This window comes from Balaenoptera acutorostrata, chromosome 9 (genome assembly GCF_949987535.1).
Source record: "Balaenoptera acutorostrata chromosome 9, mBalAcu1.1, whole genome shotgun sequence".
In the NCBI taxonomy this organism is placed as follows: Eukaryota; Metazoa; Chordata; class Mammalia; order Artiodactyla; family Balaenopteridae; genus Balaenoptera; species Balaenoptera acutorostrata.
Genome location: NC_080072.1, coordinates 43,843,890 through 43,858,697, shown reverse-complemented (window position 1 = coordinate 43,858,697; position 14,808 = coordinate 43,843,890).

The following is a 14,808-nucleotide window of genomic DNA, read 5'->3' as shown; positions in this document are numbered from 1 at the left end:
TAAGGTGTACCCCTCCCACATAATGCATTCATAGTAATCTATCCTTCCCCCAGCAAAGCATATATTTTACGTCATTGCAGTTTCTTGTTAGTCTGTCATACACTAAACAAGGCTCATATGCTCTGTGAGAACAGAGATGTGTGAACTTTTTTGCTCACTTTTGCCCCCACCAGTGCCTGGAACCTGATAGAGTGTTTGCTTGACATTGCCTACACAGCCTTCTTCCCTCTTCTTTAATAAAAGAACCCTCTTTCCTGTGAAGCATCTACTGCATGTGGTTTACTTGACTCTGATCCCATCTGTATTGCAAAAGAATTGCACACATCAGAGTTCACCCTGAACTTTTCAGAGATTTAAGGAGAATATCTTTCCTCCGAGGGTGGCCAAGCTGCAGATGGATCTTGGCAGCCACCATGCCTCCCACATGGTTGCTATTGCTGCCTCACCCATGTCCCCTTCACAGGGGAGATGAGCACAAACCTTCGCATCTAACAACTCTTGACTGACTGGCAAGGGAGTGCAAAAGGCAAACCCCCTTTCAGTCCAGGTGGGATAAACTCTATGGTGTGATTTATGCTTCAAATCTCCCCATGGGAAAAAGCTGAAACTAGCGGAGCTTTTTCTCCAGTGGAGCCCGCATTCTTAGTTAGCTTTCTTCCCCTGCTTTCTTTCCTCCCACATCTTTTCCTGAAAGCATCCCTTCAATAAATCACTTTCATGAGAATCCTATCTCGGGCTCTATTTCTAGGGAACCCAACCTAATCAAGCGGTACAAAAGAAAGATGAATACAAATACCATCATTTGAGTGGCTGGATCTCACCATGTTTTTCATTGTACTTTTCCATTAGGTGAACTGGTTTGTTTAAGCTATTTGGATTTGAGTTTCTATCATTTGCATCTAAAACAGTCCTGACATTTAGCAACATTCTAGAAATGTTTGTTGACTAAGTATCTTGAATTATAAATAGAGTAAAATGGAAATATAGGTGAGGAAGGAAAAATGGTGAGCTAGTTTGTTTAAGCTACTTGGATTCGGTTTCTGTCATTTGCATCTTAAAAGGTCCTGATATTCAGGAGGCATTCTATAAATGTTTGCTGAATAAGTATATTGAACTATAAACAGCATGAACTGGAAATATAGTTGAGGATACAATGAATTCCATCGAGTATTTTGAGGAGAAATGGTAATTTACATTTATCTGAGCCTGTAAGTATAAATAGTAAATCAGCAGGGAGGTGAGTAGTGAAGACATTCTAGGCCTAAGGAACCTTTGTAAGAACAAAAGTTTGGTAATGTGAAAGTACATGGTATTTGAGAAAAATTAGTTGTTCTGCATGGTTAGAGCAAAGGAGTGAAAAAAATTCCTATTCTGTTGAAGCAGCAAGTCTATGAGATTATATGGGAGGGAAGGCAGATCATCCCTGGCATGTTTACCAGCGTTGTGGGCTAATGCTGACAGATGGGCTCTAAAAGAGCGTACAAGATGTGCAGACAACACTCTGATATGTTTGGGATGCAATGGCAAAGAGACTGCAGCCAGTGTAACCAAGCTGTTGCTGTTAGTCATGGTCACATGCAATCAAGGTAAAGATCTGCTGAGACCCATTGATTCTGAGGTGTGTTCTTTACCCACATGGGAACACAACATACACATGTCAGTCTCCTTGGTGTTATTTTGTCCTGATCTGTTTCACCTGGGTGATGCAAGAGCTGGCCTGTACAGGGTAAAATACATTTATTTTGATCCTAAGTCATCACCAAAGTTGTTGGATTTTTTCAGAAGACAATGTTATAGGTATAGAGTATTTTTCATATTGATTGCTCATACTAATGCCTGCTCCCACAAGGTACAATATAAACCTCCATTTATACAGCCAGATGCTTTCACATGAATTTTTCCTTTTAATCTTCACAATCATCTGACAAAAATCAAACAAGTTTAAACTTTGCCAAAGTCACCAGACTTTAAACCATGTCTTTTCTTTTCAAGTTCATGCCTCTTCCTATTATCTGAGAGTAGCCTCAGGGTGATTCTTATGGGTTTTCAATAAATATTTGCTAAGATGAGCTGCAGTAGCACTCTTAGTTCTTGGTTCTTTTTTCTCTGTTCTCAGGATAATGGTCTCCTTCATCAGACACCTGCTCCAGCACCCCGGAAGTCAGACTTCCCTTTACAGTAAGCTCTCTTCCTCAGCTGCTTTTCTTGCTGGAAGACACTGACCCTTATCCTACATGCCTTTTGAATGTCTCATAGGCATTTCAAACACAACATGTCTAAAATGGAATTCTGGATGATTTTTTTAAACCTATATATTCTCTAGTTCTCTTCTATTCTTCCCCATTTCAGCATATGATGCCACCATCCAGTGAGTTAGGAAAGCCAGAAACTTGAGGGTCAACCTGTTATTTTCGTTTCCAAAATACATCTAGAATATTTTTACTTTTCTCCATGTATCTCCACCAGTACTATCCTTGTCTAACACATCTTTCTTTCATTTTGACAGCTTCAATAGCCTCTTAGCTGGTCTTCAAGATTCTAACCTTGTTTACTCTATACACTCAATCCATTCTATACATATTGCAGGAGTGAGCTTTTAAAAATATAAATCAGATCACAACATTCTTTGGTTTAAAATCCTTTAATCGCTTCTAATTGTATTTTGGATAAGTCAGTTCTTGAGTAACCTACAACACCTTGTAATCATTGCCTGCTTATCTCTCTAGTATTACTGTGCTCTTTGCTTAGTAGTTATCCCTGATATTCTCAATTATGGCAGACTTTCCTTTTCTTTACAGCAATATGCAATTATTTGCCATAATTATTTTGTTATTTGTGAAATTTCTTGTTATATGTCTCCTGTGCAAGAAAGTAAACTTCACGACGGCAGTGACATTGTCTATTCTTGATTATATCACTAATCCTTGGCACACAGTAGTCCCTGAATAAATATTCTTTAAATGAACAAACAATTGAATGATCTCCCACCTAAATGAGAAGGCTGTAAGATCCAGTATTTATCCTGGTCCTCATGCCACTCAGGTGGCCACTTCCCTAGCTCAGACCAGAGAGGAAGTATAGAAGATGTTTGAGAACTGCAAAAGGAATCAAACTATCAGCCTTTCTGCAGTGAAAATATTATGGGACTTGGAGTCACGAGAACTCCATTCTAATTCAGGACAGTTACCTAAACTTTCTGAGCCTCAGTTCCCTCATGTGTGAGAACGGGGATCATGCTGCATATCTTGCAGCCCCAGTATCTTGCATCCACAATGCCTGACACATAATAGATGGTAAAAATATGATTGTTTAATAATAAAATCATAATATTACCTTACAGGATTTTTATGAGGATTATATTAGATGCTTACGTAAGTTTTGGGTATATTATAAACGTTCTTTAAATATTTACCTCATAGAACACATAGTTGAAAGAAACAAAGTTGCTTTCTTATTCAAAGCAACTCTGAAGAAGAACAAAGTTGGAGGACTTACATTTCATGATTTCAAAACGTACTGAAAAGCTACAGTAATCAAGGCAGTGCAGTACTGTTATAAGACTAGACATAAAGATCAATGGAATAGCATTGAGAGTCCAGAAATAAACCATTACGTTTATTATCAGTTAATTAAAAAAATTTTTTTTATTGAGGTAAAATGTCATAACTTAAAATTTTCCATCTTAGTCATTTTTAAGTGTACAGTTCTGTGGTATTAAGTATATTCATAATGTTGTGCAACCATCACCACCATTCATCTTCATAACTTTTAATCTTATAAAACTGAAACCCTATACCAATTAAACAATAACCCCTCCTCCCAGCCCCTGGCAACCACAATTCTACTTTCTCTCTCTAGATTTTGACTACTCTAAATATCTACTTCATATAAGCAGAAACGTGCAGTATTTGTCTTTTTGTGACTGGCTCATTTCAATCACCATAATGTCCTCAAGGTTTATCCATGTTGTAGCATATGTCAGAATTTCCTTCCTTTTTAAGGCTAAATAATATTCCACTGTATGTTTATACTACATTGTACCATTCAATTATCCATCGATGGGCACTTAGGTTGCTTCCATGTTTGAACTATTGTGAATAATACTGCTATGAACATGGGTGTACAAATGTCTATTTGAGTCCCTGATTCCAATTCTTTTGGGCATATACCCAGAAGTGGAATTCTAGATCATATGGTAATTGTATTTTTAATTTTTTGAGGAACTGCCATAGTAGCTGTACCATTTTACTTTCCCACCAGCAATGTACAAGGGTTCCAGTTTCTCCACATCCCCACTAACATGTGTGTTTTTTTTGTCTTTTCTCTTCTTTTTTTTGATAGTACCCATCCTAATGGATGTGGGGAGGTATCTCATTATAGTTTTGATTTGCATCTCCCTAATAATTAGTGATGTTGAACATCTTTTCATGTGCTTATTGGCCATTTATAGACAACTTTTTTTTTTTTTTTATAAATTTATTTATTTTTGGCTGTGTTGGGCCTTTGTTGCTGTGCGCGGGCTTTCTCTAGTTGCGCTGAGTGGGGGCTACTCTTCGTTGCGGTGCGCAGGCTTCTCATTGCGGTGGCTTCTCTTGTTGCGGAGCACGGGCTCTAGGCGCGCAGGCTTCAGTAGTTGTGGCATGGGGGCTCAGTAGTTGTGGCTCATGGGCTCTAGAGCGCAGGCTTGGTAGTTGTGGCGCACGGGCTTAGTTGCTCCGCGGCATGTGGGATCCTCCCAGACCAGGGCTCGAACCCGTGTCTCCTGCATTGGCAGGCGGATTCTTAACCACTGCGCCACCAGGGAAGCCCAATATAGACAACTTTTTAATTTTTAAAATTTTTTATTTTTGGGTGTGTGGGGTCTTTATTGTGGCACGTGGGATCTTCGTTGCGGTGCAGGCTTCTCTCTAGTTGTGGCGCACGGGCTCAGTAGTTGCAGCACATGGGCTTAGTTGCCCTGCAGCATGTGGGATCTTAGTTCCCTGACCAGGGATCGAACTCGCATCCCCTGCGTTGGAAGGTGAATTCTTAACCACGGGACCACCAGGGAAGTCCTGACAACTTTTTTAATTTTTGTTTTGGCTGTGCCATGCGGCTATGTGGGATCTTAGTTCCCCAACCAAGGATCGAACCCATGCCCTTTGCAGTGGAAGCATGGAGTCCTAACCACTGGACCACCAGGGAATTCCCCCTTATTGGCCATTTATATATCTTCTTTGGAGAAATGTCTGTTCGAGTCCTTTGCCCAAGTTTTAATCAGTTTGTTTGTTTTTGTTGTTGTTGAGTATTAAGAGTTTTCTATATATTCTGAATATTAATCCCTTAACATATATATGATCTGCAAATATTTTCCTTTATCCTTTGGGTTGCCCTTTTATTGATAGTGTCCTTTTTTTTAAAAATTAATTAATTAATTAATTAATTTATTTATGGCTGTGTTGGGTCTTCGCTTCTGTGCGAGGGTTTTCTCTAGTTGTGGCAAGTGGGTAGCCACTCTTCATCGCGGTGCGCGGGCCTCTCACTGTCGCGGCCTCTCTTGTTGCGGAGCACAGGCTCCAGACGCGCAGGCTCAGCAGTTGTGGCTCACGGGCCCAGTCGCTCCGCGGCATGCGGGATCCTCCCAGACCAGGGCTCGAACCCGCATCCCCTGCATTGGCAGGCAGATTCTCAACCACTGCGCCACCAGGGAAGCCCTTGATAGTGTCTTTTGATGCACAAAATTTTAAAATTTTCATGAAGTGTAATTTGCCTACTTTTTATTTTGTTGCCTGTGCCTTTGGTGTCACATCTAGGAAATCATTGCCAAATCCAATGTTGTGCAGCTTTTGTCCTATGTTTTCTTGTAAGAGTTTTATACTTTTAGGCCTTACATTTAAGTTTTTGATCCATTTTGAGTTAATTTTGGTATGTTATGTTAGATAAAAGTCCATTTATTCTTTTAAATGTGGATATCCAGTTTTGCCAGCACCATTTGCTAAAAAGGCTGACCTTTTACCATTGAGTTGTCTTGGCATCCTTGTCAAAAATCATTTGACCAGGGCTGCCCTGGTGGCGCAGCGGTTGAGAATCTGCCTGCCAGTGCAGGGGACACGGGTTCGAGCCCTGGTCTGGGAGGATCCCACATGCCGCGGAGCAACTAGGCCCGTGAGCCACAACTACTGAGCCTGCGCGTCTGGAGCCTGTGCTCCGCAACAAGAGAGGCCGCGACAGTGAGAGGCCCACGCACCGCGATGAAGAGTGGCCCCTGCTTGCCGCAACTAGAGAAAGCCCTCGCACAGAAACGAAGACCCAACACAGCCAAAAATAAATATAAATAAATAAAAATTATAAAAAAAAAATCATTTGACCACATAAGAAAAGAGTTTATTTCTGGGCTTTCGATTTTATTCCTTTGGTCTATATATATGTCTGTCTATATGCCAGTACCACATTGTTTATGTCACTTGATTTTTGACAAGGATGCCAAGACCATTCAATGGAGAAATAATAGTATTTTTAACAAATGATATTGGGACAACTGAGTATCCACATACAAAAGAATGAAGCTGGATTCCTACTCACACCACAAACAAAATCCAACTCAAATGGATCAAAGGCCTAAATGTAACTAAAATCACAAAGTTCTTAGAAGACAACATAGGAGTAAATCTTTGTGACTTTTTATTAGGCAGTGGTTTCTTAAATATGACACCAAAAGCACAAGCAACCAAAAGAAAAAAGATAAATTGAACTTCATCAAAACTAAAAACTTTTGTGCCAAAGGACACTGTCAAGAAAGTGAAAAGACAACCTAAAGAATAGGGGAAAATATTTACAAATTACGTATTAAATAAAGGAGTTATATTCAGAGTATATAAAGAACTCTTACAACTCAACAACAGAAAGACAAACAACCCAGTTTTTAAATGCGCAAAGGATTTTAATAGACACTTCTTCAAGGAAGATATACAAATGGTCATAAGCACATGAAAATATGCTCAACATCATTAGTCATTAGGGAAATGCAAATCAAAACCACAACTGAGGGACTTCCCTGGTGGTCCAGTGGCTAAGATTCCATGCTCCTAATGCAGGGGGCTTGGGTTTGATCCCCGGTCAGGGAACTAGATCCCACAGGCCACAAGTGAAGACCCAGTGCAGCCAAATAAAACAAACAAACAAAACAAACAAAAAAACCCCTACAATTGAGATACCACTGCATACCCATGGGATGGGTATTAAAAAAAATACAAACATAACTAAGAATTAGCAGGGGAAAAAAAGACTTCAATAAATAATGCAGAAAATTATTTAAGTAAAGAAATATGTGGTGAAAAAAAGTTTTAGTGAGAACGTGGAGAAACTGGACTCTCATACCTTGTTGGTGGAAATGTAAAATGGTGCTGCCACTTTGGAACACAATATGGTATTTCCTCAAAATGTTAAGTATAGAGTTATATGACCCAGAAATTCCACTCCTAGGTATGTACCTAAGAGAACTGAAAATATGTGCACACAAATGTTCATAAAAAGTGTTACTCATAAAAAGTAAAAAGTCAAAATGATCCAAATATCCATCAACTGATGGATGGATAAACAACATGTGGTATATTTATAGAACAAAATATTAGTCAGCAATAAAAATTAATGAAGTACTAGCATATACTACAACATGGATGAACCTTGAAAACATTATGCTAATGAAAGAAGCTAGACACCACATACCAAATATTGTATGATTCCTTTTATATGAAATGTCCAGAATCGGTCAGTTCATTGAGACAGAACTTAGATTAATGGTTGCCAGGTGCTGAGAAAGGGAGGAATGACTGCTAACAAGCATAGAGTTTCTTTTGGGGGTTATGAAAATGTTCTGAAATTACATAGTGATGATAGTGTTACCAAATGCAAGTTCTTGTGCCTGATGCATAGTGAGGCCAAACAAACCAAAACTTTGGAGTTTGAAGCAGAGAAAGTTTTATTACAGGACGAAGCAGGGAGAATGGGTGGCTCATGCTCAAAAAATGCAAACTCCCTGATGTTTTGTTTGGGTTGCTTGTCCCCGATGTTTTTTGGGGACAAGTTTTTATAGGCAAAATTTGGGGTGAAGGCTACAGGGTGTGTGACTGTCTTCTGATTGATTGAGGTAACAGGTCGGTGTGCACAAGGAATCTTGTGCTCAGCCTGAAGTTATCATCTTCCCCCTGAATGGGGGCCTTAGTTCTTGAGTCAAAGACATTGTTATGTATATTCTTTGAGGAGGAACGAGGATCCTGCTTTAATAGCTGCACTATAGTTTCCTGATTGTTCCTCATTTGTTTCTGCATTCCTTTACTTCCCTGATGAGCGACTGTTTGAATCTGTTCTTTGGAACTCAGGGAGGTCTAGGAGGCTGAAGCCTTTATCTTGCAAATAAGAAACTGGGACACGAAAGGCTTTTGTGCCCAGGAGGGCCCCACAGGGTCCTGCTCAGTTTCAATAGTTGCACAACTCTGTGACTATACTAAGAACCAGTGAATTGCATACTTTAAAAGGGTAAATTTTATGGTATGTGAAATATTCCTCAATCAAACCATCATAAAAAGAAAAGAACATTTACCCAAAGACCTCATTTTAAGTGTGATGAAATTGAGATCTAAAGAATTTGAGTGTTGACATATGTACCATGGTTTTCTCTTCAAATGAAACTATTATGAAACTATAAAGGCAAGCCACAGGCTGGGTTAAAATATTTGAAAAAAATCTATCTGATAATGACATTTATCCAGAATATACAAGGCACTCTGTAAGAAAAAGACAAACAACTCAATTTAAAAAATGGGTAAAAGATTTAAAGATATCTTCTTTGACCAAAAAAGACATATGAAGGACAAATAAATACAAGAAAGATGCTCAACATCATTATTGATTAGAGAAATGCTAATTAAAGTAACCATTAGAGAGAGTTACATACCCACTAGAATTGTTAGGGAACCGTTGACTGAAACCACCCCCCCCCCTTGGCCAGGCACAATGATAACTGCTTGGCCAAGTTGTCTCACAACAGGAGATCCTGATAAAGAATGCAGTGTTACCTAAAATTAATTGGGAGAATTTGGGAGGGGCCAAAAGGAGGAGGGAGGAGATGATATGTCCTGCCAACCTCCCAGAACCCTCATGCTAGAATCCATCTTGGCTGAGAGATGCGCACACCAACAGGAAGGACCCTGAGTCACCAAACATGGGCCAAGCAAGATGATTGGCCAGAGACAACCCAGAAACTAACCCCAAAATTACCATAAAACCTGAGACTGCAAGCGTGGCAGAGCAGTTTTCCTGGGTTCCCTTACCCTACTGCTCTCTACCTGGGTGCCCCTTCCCAATAAAGCCTTTTGCTTTGTCAGCGTGTGTGTCTCCTTAGACAATTCATTTCCGAGTGTTAGACAAGAGCCCACTCTCAGGCCCTGGAAGGGGGCCCCCTCCTGCAAAAGAAAGGCTAAAATGAAAAAGACTGACAATACCAAGTGTTAAAAAGTATGTGGAATGACTAGATTGTCTACAATTGCCAGTGGGAATGAGAAATGGTATAGTCACTTTAGAAAACAGTCTGTAGTTCCTTATAAACCTAGATGTACACTTACTCTCTAACCCAGGAATACCACTTATTGGGTGTTTACCCAAGAGAAATGAAAAAATATGTTCACTCAAAGACTTGTATATGAGTCTTCACAGTAGACTTATTAATAAAAATTAAAAAAACCCCAAAACACCTGGGAACAACCCAAAATGTTCATCAGTTGACAAATAGAAGAAAACTTTGATACATTCATACAATGGCATACAATTCAGCAATAAATAAACAAGTTACTGATATGCACAACACTGATGAATTTCAAAAACATTGTGCCAAATAAAAGAAACCAGACATGAAATTTTTGAAAAGGCAAAATTGTAGTGATAAAAATCAGATCTGTGTTTTCCATGGGCCAGGGATAAGGGAAGGAGATTGTTTGCCAAGGGTCAGGATTTTGTGGTGATGAAAATGAAATGTTCTATATCATAATGGTGGTAGTTACAAGACTATATACATTTTCAGAACTCTTCAAATTACACTTAAAAATGGTGCATTGCATATGCAAATAATATGTCATTAAAGCTGATTTTTATAAACAGCATCACCCCAAAACCTCATTTAAGGACAAAAAAGTTGAAATCTAAAGGTGAGTGATCACACAAGTAGTGGAAGTTGGAAGTACATACAGCATTAGAACCAGTCCTTGACTTCTTATCTAGGTCTATTTGCATTACAACTTGTAGCTTTTTTTAGAAGAAAAGCAACAAATGTATTTTCATTTATTTGGTTTTGGGAACACAGTAATTAAATATTTCTATTATCAGGTTTGTCTTCTATTTGGCTCAACTTGGGATCAAGCCTGTTGACAATAAATAATTCATTGTAGTCCTCAGTTGAATGACTTACAGTTCCTAAATCCCTTCAGTAATGGGGACTAATAAATCTCCCTGTCAGCTCTTTAAAAGACTAAGAAAAACTAAGAAAGTCTCAGACAGTGGTTTGATATAAATAAAAGGTACTGTTTCCAGGCTTGCGACTTGTCTTGTGTTTCTCTATTGCCTTGTTCTGAAAGAAAGCAAACACTTAATACTTGAGAACTCAGAACTATTCAGGGCGGTGAAGGATGTTTTTACAGACTTCATTTGGAAAATCCAGGGGAGCCCCCTGGTGTAGCTTCTTGATACTGCACTTGGGCAATGCTGCCATCAAGCAGGAAGAGAGGAGAAACACCCCAGGGTAACACAAATAAAAGGGCTAGTTTGACATTTTGTTCATTCAGATGTTCCTGATCCTTTGTGTTGTCACGGTGACTAGCCTGGCTAACACAGAATGCCTTTGAATTGGGCATAATTCAACAAACATTATTAAGAGTCTATTACCTAAGTGTTGGATTGATGCATAGAGAACGGATACTTGGAAACATCAAAAGTTAAATGTTACAAAAATGTATGGCTTAAAAAGTGCTCTTATGCAAATTATTGGGTTTGATTTACAAAGTAGGTATTATTATTCTAACTTTACAGATGAGGAAACTGAGGCTCAGAAAAGCAGAGATTTGTCCGGGAGTACTTTTTTAGAAAGCACTCTAAAATTGAATACTTTCTATTATGTACCACACCCTTGGCCAGGTTCCAGGAATATAAGGGGAAATAAGTTCAAGAACCTCACTGTTGGTTGTAAATATGTAAAGTAATTATAACACAGAGGAAGAAGTCCTCAACTGTGATGGGGAGAGTTGGGAAATATCTCCTAAGAGTAATGAGTTGAATCTCACAGAGTGTAAGTAAATTTGCTATGTAAAGTAGAGGGAGGAGAGGTTTCCAGGCAGAAAAAAATCACATGCAAGGGAGCACAGAAGACCAAGGCAGTGAGAGAATGGTGAAAATTCCATTGACTAGCGAGAGCATCAGTTACATACGTAATGAGACTTCATGGGGTTGAGCCTGGGAAACTCAGTAGCAACCAGATTGTAAAGGGCCTCTATGTCATTCTAAAGAGCTTGGATTTTTAAAATATCTGTGTATTTCCACTGCTTATAAAATCAGCAGAGTAATGTCTTAAGAAGGTAACTCTGGAGCCAGTGCGGCTGCTACACTGGAGGAGGTGGATTAGTTGGAGGCTGTTGGAGTAGTCAGGCATGGGATGATGACAGTGCCAACAAAGGCTGACTCAATGAGGATGAGAACAAACAGGTAGACTAAAGAGATTCTAGGAGTCAGGCATGTCAGAACTGGGCAATCAGTTGGATTTGGAGGGTTAAGGGAAAGGGAGAATCAGAAGATGACAAGTTTGAACTACCGGGTGGATGGTAACAATGCCATTAAATACATGTAGAGCACAGGATTTGGGGCCCGTAAATGATGAATCCAGAACTCAATCCCAGGCCTTCTGACTCCAAACCTAAAGTTCATTGTACTCTAACATACTGTGTTTTATAGGCTAGCAATGCCTATTGTGGTGGAAAAATATTAATGAAAGTAACTTAAAATTTTTACAAAAATAACTTCTACAATAGAGCTAAATTATTATATTACCATAGCCTCTTCTGTTGTGCAATAATTTCTCAAGAATATATTCCTTTAAAGCCCTATAAAGTGACTATACTTATGTCACTTCCTCTCTGACACTAATTCTCTGCTAGGTCTTAGTCTACTTTCAGAGGAGTTTATTAATATATTGGATATATACAATCTAGTCCAAGTTTTATTAACATAATGGTACAGAAGTCAACTTGCTCCAGTTCAGAGGTGCTCACTCTGCCTGATGATACTGTAAGTCCCCTGGCCACCTAGACCTGTCACCATCAGTCAATGATCCACCTCTCTGTGTCACTCATTCAGTCATTGCACCGTGCTGGCCCCTATACCAGGCACTCTACATACAGTAGTTGATTCAATCCTCTTAATGTCTCTGTGAAGGAACTACTAAATCATCCTTACTTTGTACGTGAGGATCCTAAGACCCAGAGAAGCTGAGTAACTTATTCAGTCTGACAACTTGAAGTATATATGCTAATTACTCGCATACTGGCACTTCCAGCCGAAACATCACAAATCCCAGACCTGCATCTCCAACACTCTACCAGCTACCCCCACCTAGACATCCTCCACATGTCTCACAACTTAATGCTTAAAATCCAGTTCATTATTTTCCCCACAATCTGCCATTCTTCTGTTTTCTATCCTGGTCAGTGGCATCGGTACATCCCTGATCACTCAAGTCAAGAAACTAGAAGTCACCTTAGTCTCTTTACTTGTTCTTTCCACCCATGTACAGTAACCCAACCTTTTTCACCTCACCTTCCTGCTCACCTACATTTCCTTTAAAACATGATTGACTATATAATCATACATGTTGTCTTTTTTTTTTTTTTTTTAAAGATTTCTTTATTGATTGATTGATTGATTGATTGATTGCTATGTTGGGTCTTCGTTTCTGTGCTAGGGCTTTCTCCAGTTGTGGCAAGTGGGGGCCACTCTTCATTGCGGTGCGCGGGCCTCTCACTATTGTGGCCTCTCTTGTTGCGGAGCACAGGCTCCAGACGCGCAGGCTCAGTAGTTGTGGCTCACGGGCCTAGTTGCTCCACGGCATGTGGGATCTTCCCAGACCAGGGCTCGAACCCGTGTTTCCTGCATTAGCAGGCAGATTCTCAACCACTGCGCCACCAGGGAAGCCCATACATATTGTCTTAACTTGCAAAATAATTTCTAAAAACTGCCTGTCTGGCTGGGGCATCTCAATAAAACTGCAACTTGCTTTAAGTTGCAGAATGTTCTTGGAGATCTACCATTTGCAGTGTCTGATTAGTGATCATTTTTGCCCCAGGCCTTTAGTAAAATGTTAGAAAAAGCTTCCAGATTCACAATAATATAAAAGCATAATTTCTGGAAACAATAAGTATTGGTGAGCAAGCCAAATTTGAAAAGCAAAGAACATTTGGTCATGCATATGAATATGCTGTAGGAGCACTTAAATACTTTCAGCTTTTTATCAGTGATGAAAATGTGGCAAGATCCTGAAATATATCTTTTGGCCCAGCCAGAACATTCATCTTTTAGTAACTCACAAACAATTTAATATTAATATATTGAGCACATAATTTACATTCATCTTTGGGTTCTCACTAATTTACTCCTTCCCACTCCAAGAAAAATTCTTTATACAGTATAGTACAAAGAAGGTAAAAACAAACTGCCTAGGTTTGTATCCTGACTCTGTTACTTCCAGCTGTGTGACTCAGGCAAGTTGCTTAACTTCTCTGTGCTTCAGTTTTTTCATTGGTAAAATGAGGACAGTAATTGTAGCTACCTCATAGAGGTTTTGTGAAGGATTAAATGTAAAGCTTTTGCACATAGTAAGTAATTAATAAGTGCTAGCTCTTTATTACTCTTCTGATTATAAAAAATATATATGCTTACCATTCTAAAAAGTCAGCTATATATATATATATATATATATATATTTTTTTTTTTTTTTTTTTTAAAGCAGACACTACCCAAACTAGTCCATGACCATTGTCAGCATTTTGGTGAAAATCCTTCTAGTTATATTTCCATGTATGTGTGTGATATGCAGAGTCATATACATTTACCTTATATACATTTACCACAGAGGGAAAAATGTATATAAGGATCACTGGTGCCTCTAAGAGGGGCAAGTTCCAGATCCTTCTTTGATATTCAGAGTAATTGAAGCAGTGGTCTTAAACAATTTGGGGTGGCAGAGAACTGGTCCCTGAGACAAAAAATGCACATGACCAACAAAAATACAGAAGGTGGTAGACTGGCTTCTTCCCTGAAATTAAGTGTGAGGAAGGTTTAGGGTTAATGGGGCAGCAGACATCAGCTTCTGCCCTGTTTCAGTTCATAAGAGAGGAAGCTTGTGATCCTAGCAAGTGGTGTATATGGAAGCAATGGAAAAGCCTGTCCATCAAGAGCTATAAGTCAGGAAGTCAAGGCCTACTTTGGAAAGCAGTGATGCATTTGAATCCTCAAGCTTTCTTAGCAGTGGCAAGGGGCACTGATTCAGAAGATTCATATAAGAATCTTGTCATTTGAGGAATAACCTAACGCTGCACCTTCAAACAAGCTAAACCCAAAGCTAGAAAGAAGACAATAATGACCAAAGCAGAGATCAATGAAATAAAAAATTGAAAAATAGTAGGGAAAAAAATCGCAAAACCAAAAGTTGGTTCTGTGAAAAGATCAACAAAATTGACATTGAAGAATGTCACTGAGGAATCTTGGGGCAGGAGACTCAAGAAGGTAAATTGTATT